General features: G+C 39.3%; 1 protein-coding gene and 1 pseudogene across 2 annotated transcripts in view; one reads left to right on the top strand and one right to left on the bottom strand.

Moving 5' to 3' along the window:
* The window catches only part of Ophn1 (oligophrenin 1), a 351,260-nt gene that overhangs the window by 259,402 nt on the left and 83,510 nt on the right, over window positions 1-8,348 (bottom strand). The window lies entirely within an intron of this gene.
* LOC102001566 lies at window positions 36-1,358 on the top strand (annotated as a pseudogene).

The raw sequence follows: 8,348 nt of genomic DNA, 5'->3' as shown, positions 1-8,348 counted from the left end.
AAAGTCAGTCCTCAACTGGTCCAGTAACCAAAGCCATGGCCACAGGCTTGGCTGTTGACCAAAAAAGTTCCACAACTATAACCACGCGACTGGCCAGTCGCAGAAAGAATGAATTTCCATCCAACCTGGTGACCACAGATACAGCCACACACTTGACAGGTGCCAAAAGTGAACCTGGCCCAGTGACCACAGCCAAGGAGAAAGACTTAGCAGTTACCAGAAAGAGTCGATCGATGTCTGGTTTGGTAATTGCCTCCACTGCCAAGCACTTAATAGCTGCCAAAAGAAGTCAATCTCTGTCTGGCCAAGTGATGGCAGCAACAAGGTCGCAGTTGGCTGTTACCAACAAAGGTCAATCTTCATCCTGCCCCATGACCACAGACCTGGCCGCACCTTTAACTATTGCTACTACAGGACAATCTCCATCAGGGGATGCAAGTAACATAAAACAAACAGTTACAGAAACGACTACCAAGGAGACAAGTGCTCCAGAAAAACCTGATGAGAACAGGCCAAGATGTACTGGCAAGAGAAGGCCTTCTGAAAGGCGTTTCAGTGTAAGGCTGGTGGAGAGTTCCTCCAGATTCAGAGATATCGTGGTGAGGAAGCAAGATGGCTTCACCCACATCTTGTTATCCACAAAATCATCAGAAAATAACTCACTAAATCTAGAAGTGATGAAAGAACTTCAGGATGCTCTCAACAAGGCTGCTGTTGATGACAGCAAGCTGGTACTTCTCAGCGCAATTGGCAATGTCTTCTGCTTTGGACTGGACTTTACTTATTTTATACAGCGCCTCACAGTGAACAAGAAAAGAGAAAGTGCTAAAATGGCAGAAATGATCAAAAATTTTGTGAATACGTTCATTCAGTTTAAGAAGCCTATTATTGCAGCAGTCAATGGCCCAGCCCTTGGCCTGGGAGCATCTATACTGCCTCTTTGTGATGTGGTTTGGGCTAGTGAAAAGGCTTGGTTTCAAACCCCCTATACCACCTTTGGACAGAGTCCAGATGGCTGTTCGAGCTTTACATTTCCCAATACTATGGGAGAAGACTCTGCAAATGCAATGTTGCTCAGTGGGCAGAAACTAACAGCACAGGAAGCTTGTAAGAAGGGCCTGGTCTCCCAGGTATTTTGGCCACAGACCTTCAGCCAGGAAGTCATGATTCGAATCAAGGAGCTCGCCTCATGTAATACAGTTGTCCTGGAAGAGTCCAAAGCCCTACTGCGCTTTACCACCAAGATGAAGTTGGAGGAGGCCAATGAGAGGGAGTGCGAAGTGCTAAAAAATATTTGGGGCTCTGCAGAGGGGATAGAGGCCATGTTAAAATACTTGCAGAAAAAAATTGAGTACTGATTGCTAGGACTGTCACAGATGACCCTGGGACTGGTTTAAGCAGAACATTAGGATATCACTGGTTCCCAGTTAGAAATACCTACCCTTAAAGCCTGAAACAAGTTCACCTATATCTCATGCATAAAAGTAGGAGTGGAACACTCAAGATATCTATTACCAACAAGTTTTAAAGACCTATGACTTTAAAATATCTAACTGCAAAGTAACTTTAATCAAATATCCTTATATCCATATACAAGCAAATATGAAAAGGGAATGGTGAGCACTTGTTGGCTAGTACTATATTAAAATATCTATTCCATTCTTCGGAGGTAACAAACTCTGAAATTATTTTTTTCCTCATTTTTTCCCTTTTGATGTGATATTTGCTTTATTTACTTATTTTCCTTCCAGAACAAAGAATCTAAAGGGATATTAGCCAGAATCACATCCCTTTCTAAATAGAGATATATATAAAGATCTGAGACATTTCTTTTGTGTCTCCAGGAGGAGAGGTAAAAATACCCTAGGAATGAGAAATTCTAAAACAATTAAAAAGGAAAAAACACTTTTAGGAAAAATATTACTGATGAAAAATCTCAATGTGCACCTATGGTTCATGCTGAAATCTCAGCTTGTTCTTCCTTTGTTATGTATGTCCAGCTCTTACTCACTTAGCATTAAGAGACCTCTGTCTCTTGAAGTAAGCTTATACTGCAGTATCCGTGCATAACTGAGTAGTGTAAATAGGAATGGCAAAGTTAAAAGTTAGTCCTAGAATGTTTTAGATCTATAAGTTAGTCCTAGTGTGTTTTAAATATGCCTCGCCATTTCAAAAGTGAACTGCATCTTGTTGCTTGGTGGAAAGCATTCCTTTATACAAAATTTTGCTTTGCTATTTGCAAATATGATTGATGTATGGCACCAGAAAAACTTTAAGTTTATAGAATATAATTTTAGGTTCACTTAAGATATATTTAATTAAATAAGGTAGAAATTCTTTTTGCATACTGTTAGTTACAGTGAAACTAAATACACAATTTTGGTTTGCTATATGCAGATAATGTTGGTGTATTGCACCAAAAACAGCTTTATAAATATATATATATATAATTTTTGTTTCCCTTAGAATAAATTAGGTAATATAAATAATAAATAAGGTAAAATTATTTTGCATACAATAATTATAGAACTTTTAATTACTTTGTATTTGATATTCAATGTTGTCGATATTAGCTGTAATATATCTACCATATACTAAGTACTATACTATGTCTAAGAATTCCCTATGAAATATACAGGTTCATTCCTTTCAGAAATAGAGACTGACTCCTAACCACAAAAAAACTACAATTAGGCTACTGACATTGCAATAATATTGAATGTATGAAAAAAGAAACAAAACTTAAGCCTCATTTCTTAATGAGGTTTATACTTGGAACGGCCTGACTATTCAGAAAGCTATACAATATGGAAATCTGCCCTTACTTTGGATTGACTGGTACCACATTCTTTACAATACTTTTTAGATTTATTTTATTATTTTATGTACATGGGTGTTTTGGCAGAATATTATATACATCTATGCAACACATGTATGGCTAGCACCTCAAGTCAGAAGAGGGCATTAGATTCCCGTGGGACTGGAATTGCAGGGGATTGTGAGCTACCATATAGGTGCTGGAAATCAAACCTGCGTTCTTTGCAAGGACAAAAAGTACTTTCAACCACTAAGCCATCTCTCCAGCCCCAAAGTACCACATTTTTATTACTGCAAACTACTTTACCATTTGTAGTTCAAACTACATAAAACTAGTTAACCTATAAAGCTTTATAAAATAAATATTCAGCTGTGAAAACTGATTACAAATAATATCTTCTGTTTTTTTGCCTTGATTCAGGGTCCGATGTACCCTAGAATGACCTCCAATTCATCATGAGCCAAGACAGGCCTTCAGCTCCTGATCTTCCTGCCCCTACTTCTCCAGTGCTATAAAATAATAAATACATTAGAATTGGAATTAAGTTACAATTTTGCAAATATGTTTAACATCTGACTTAACATAAAATATCTATGCTATCATATTTGCTTGTGCATTCACTCCGTTAGAATGTGGATATTTTTGTTGGTGGTGGGTTTTTTTTTTTTGATTGAGGACATATGAATCTTGTCTTCTCATAAACATGTAGCTGGAAAAGGTATGGGAAAAACCTTTCAGATAATTGTAGCAATCCTTTTTGATGCCAAACTTTATTTTGTTGTATTTATTGTTGTTGTTGTTTTGTCTTCTCTCATATATTACATCCCAAACGCAGTTTCCCCTCCCCTCTTCTCCCCAGTCTCCCCCCCACCCACCTCCCCAAAGTTCCCCTCTTCCCCAGAGAACCCCACCAAGACCTCCTCTCAGACAAGAGCAGACCTCCCAGGGACATTGACCAAACACAACACAACAAGCTACAGTAAGACCAGGCACATACCATCAAATCAAGGCTAGATAAGGCAACCCAGTAAGAGGAATAGGGTCCCACAAGCAGACAAAGGAGTCAGAGACAGCCCTCACTCCCACTGTTAGGAATTCTATCCTACAAGTAAACAGAGGACCTGCATCAGACTCCTACAGGCTCCCTGATCTCTGCAACCCATAAGTCCCAGTCAGTTGATTCTAAGGGTCGTGTTCTCACGGGGTCCCTGACTCCTCCGGTTACTCCAATCCTTTGTCCCCCTCCTAGGCAGAACTCCCCAAGCTCTGCCTAATGTTTGGCTGTGGTATTCTGCATCTGCTCCCATCAGTCTCTCTCTGGTTGCTGATGAGGCTTCAGCTAGGCTCCAGTCCCAGAACACTCTGCAGGCAGGACAAACAGTAGGTCAAAGGTTTTGTGGCTGGGTTGGTGTCCCAATCCCTTCACTTGGGGCCCTTCCTGGTTACAGAAGATGGTTGGTTCAGGCTCCATGACCCCCATTACTAGGAGTCTTTGCTAGGGTTACTCTAATAGATTTCATGGAGTTTCAACTGCACTAGGTTTCTACCTCACTCCTGAATGTCTCCCAATTCTAGTCATTTCTCCTAGGATTTTCTCCCTCCCCCCACCTGATCCTTACTGTTCCCAATGCCACCTGTCCCCAGTTCACTGGTGTAGTCTATTCTATTTCTCCATTCCAAGTCACCCCCCTTGAACTCTCCTTGCGACGTGGCCTCCCTGGATCTGTGGATTGTAACATAATTATCTTTTACGTTACAGCTAATATTCCTTTATATTTGTCTTTCTCATCTAGATTTACCTCATTCAGGATGATTGCTTTTATCTAGTTCCATCCATTTGCCAGCAAATTTTATGATGTCATTGTTTTTAACAGCTGAATATTACTCCATTGTATAAATGTACATTTTTTTATCCATTTTCATTATTCAACATCTAAGTTGTTTCTCGTTTCTAGCTATTACAAATAAAGCTGCAATGAACATAGTTGAGCAAGTGTCCTTGTGGTATGTTGGAGCGTCCTTTAGGTATATATGCCCAGGAGTGGTATCTCTGGGTCTTGAAGTAGATCAAATCCTAATTTTCTGAGAAACCATCATATTGACTTCCCAAGTGACTGTACACGTTTGTCCTCCCCTCGGCAATGGAGGAGTGTTCCCTTTGTCCCACATCCTCTCCAGCATGAGCTGACACTTGTGGTTTTGACCTTAGTCATTCTGATAGGTGTAAGATGGAATGTCAGAGTTGTTTTGATTTGCATTTCCCTGATGGCTAAGGATGTTTGTTGAACATTTCCTGAGTGTTTCTGGGCCATTTGAGATCCCTTTGCTGACAATTCTCTGTTTAGATCTGTACACCATTTTTAATTGGATTATTTGGTTTATGAATTTCTAGGTTTTTTTTTTAGTTCTTTATATAGTTTGGATATTAGCCCTCTGTCAGCTGTAGAGTAGGGGAAAACCTTTTCCCATTCTGGCTGCCACACTTTGTTACAACAGAACACCTAGGTTTAGAGAATATGTAAGAAACAAGGTTTGGAATGTAATGGGTGAGGTTCAGGTCGGCATTTTGGGAGTTGAAAGTCTAAAATTAGGACTCCTCGCCTGTTTCAGGACCTGTAAGGACATTCTGGCAACATCACAATATAGAAGATGGTAACATGGTAGGAGTACATGCAAGAGGAACAGAGCTGTTACATGGCAAGACAGGAAGCCAGATAGGGTCACTGTTGCCCTCTCATGAAAAATAACTGAAGGTCCTAAAAGAATTACATTAATGCCTATTAAGGACAATGCTACCAGTATTTTGTTGTGTGAAGTTTTACTCTTTTTTGGCTTGGGGGGGGCACCACCCAGTTCCCAAATAAATCAAACACAGAGCCTTATTCTATCTTATATATGTCCGGCCTTAGCTTGGCTTGTTTCTAGCTAGTTTTTCTTATCTTAAATTATTCCGTCTACCTTCTGCCTCTGGGCTTTTTCCTTTTTCTATTTCTGTGTATCTTACTTTCACTCTTCCTCTGTGGCAGCTGTGTGGCTGGGTGGCTGGCCCCTGAGTACCGAATTCCCTTCTATTCAGACAATCTTGTAAACACTCCACAGCCTTTCAACATAGCCGGACTACTAATCACACTTCCAACACATGAACTTTTGAGAAATACATTCAGATTATGTGCAAAGTACAAAGCCAATCAAAATCTTACAAAGAGTAGTTTCTCAAAGATTGGTGGCAATGTGTAAATCAGAAACTGTATCAATGACCCTTTCATATCTTCAGTAACAAACTGATCTATCTTGGATTTTGAACGGATTGAAACCCATGACTGACTTTCACATATGTGTAATTTTATAGCACCATTCATTGCTCACTTGGGAAACACTAGTTCACTAGTATATGCAAGTCTCATGAATTTTAATACACTTCATTATTCAACATATAAAATATAGTGTCAATATCATCAAAGAAACCTCAAAATACTGAAAGGTTGTGCAGCTCACAGTGATGAATACATGCTTTCAATAATTTAGATATTTGTTTAAAATTTTTATGTGGGAGAGGGCTGAGAATTACATACAGAGCCTTGTGAAGAATATGAAATTCATTATTGTCAACAAATACTGTTGCTTGCTCAGTAGGAAACGTATTTCAAGTAAAGAAAAAAGAGAATGTGTCTGCCCTCAGCACTTGACACCAATCAAATGACTACATGTGTGAGTCGCAATATTTTACTCAAAAATGATATTATATTCTCAGTGACAGCCAGAACCTCCTATCTCCAGCACCTAAAAGACACCTTGCACAGGACAGCGGTTGAATGAATTGATGAATGAATGGATGAGTGAGTGAGTGAATTCTCTAAAAGCACAGATTGTGGGGCAGACACTGCTGTGAGTACTAGGAAGGCAGAGAGTACATAAGAGTCAGCTTCTGCCTACCAAGATTGAGCATATAGAAACCACATGCGAACAACTCACAAGTCAGTGCTATATATAAGAGGCCAAGGGTTAGGGAAGAACTCTAAACACATTTTAAAATATAAGCCATTTACTCCCAGTTTACTAAACTAGAATATTAAATGTTGGGAAAGGTGTTGGGGCTTCGGGTTTTAGTGTTATTGCTATATACCACCAGAGAGTTCTAAAACATACTGAAACAAATATTGTTGCTCACTCAGAGTGGGACACTGATGTCAAACAACCATGTAAGTGGGTCACAATGTTTTCCTCTAAAATAAGTATATTCTCAATGTCAGCCAGAACCACTTGTCTCCAGTATAAGAAACTCCTTGTGAATTCTACAAGGGATCTAGTTTGCCCAGGAAGTGCATAAGAAGAATTGATGCAGCATATTTAACCTGGAGTTGAAACTAAAAGGGCATTCAAAGCGGGGAAAAGAAAGGAAGAAATGAGAGGCTGGAGAGACGGCTCAACAGTAAAGAGCACGTGTTGCACTTGCAAAGGAATGGGCTCAGTTTCCAACACTGACATGATGGTTCCCAGCCATCCCTAAATTCCAGCTACAAAGGATCTGATGCCGTCTTCTGACCTCTGTTGGAACCAGACAGGCATGTGGTATATGAATATACATGTGGGAAAAACACTCAATAACATCCAAAACACTAAAAAAAAATCCAACAATATCTTTAATAAAATTTGAAATGGTAGAACAAAAGTTCCAATTAGCTTTGAGTCGTTGTGAAGGCAAGTAATAGACAAGCAAGAACAAAATGTTATCCACTATATTGGTATCTATACTAACCTGCATGATGCACAGTAACCCCACTTCCACTAAGAATTTGGTGGCTTTTGTGGTTGATTTTGTTTTTAAAACATACTCTTACTATACATCACTGGTTATCCTCGAACTTGCGGAAATCATCTTCCTCAGCCGCCTGAGTGCTGCAGTTACTGCATGTGGAACCATAGCTTCCTTATTTGGGTTTGGCTTGGTTTCAATTTTTTGAGACAGGGTCGCATGTAGGACTAGCCTTGAACTGCTAAACTCAAGTACTGAGATTAGTTGTAGGCATTCAATAATACTCCTGGCTTACACCCAACACTTAATTGGGATAAAATTAAAGTTGATAGGTGTTATTGTAGAATCTAAGGTAGTTGACACAATGAAAATACCTAAGAGATTGCTGGGTTTGGTCACATTGACTGCTTTTAATTATGAAAACAGAGTGCTCTTTTCACAAATGTGCCCCTTTATATTTAACAATTAATTAGTTTAAATGGCTCCTCATACTGCCACCTGGCAGGGCCCTATGCTTTTCCAAGATAGAATGACATAGTGAAAATATGTATAAGATTGAATATTTTAGTCTTGGTTCTTGATCAGATACTATTATTTGCCTTTGGCTTCTACGGTTGTAAGATGGCAATAATATATTGCTCAGAAGTTTGTAGGAGCATTAAAATAAGATGATATGGCAAAATGTTTCAAGAAACTAGTAATTTGATGGGTGTGGTGGCATGTGCCTTTGTCTTTAATCCCAGTGCCCGGGAGGCAGAAGCAAGTGGATCTCTGTGA

The sequence above is a fragment of the Microtus ochrogaster genome, chromosome X (genome assembly GCF_000317375.1).
Source record: "Microtus ochrogaster isolate Prairie Vole_2 chromosome X, MicOch1.0, whole genome shotgun sequence".
Lineage (NCBI taxonomy): Eukaryota > Metazoa > Chordata > Mammalia > Rodentia > Cricetidae > Microtus > Microtus ochrogaster.
This window is presented reverse-complemented; position numbering and strand designations above follow the sequence as displayed.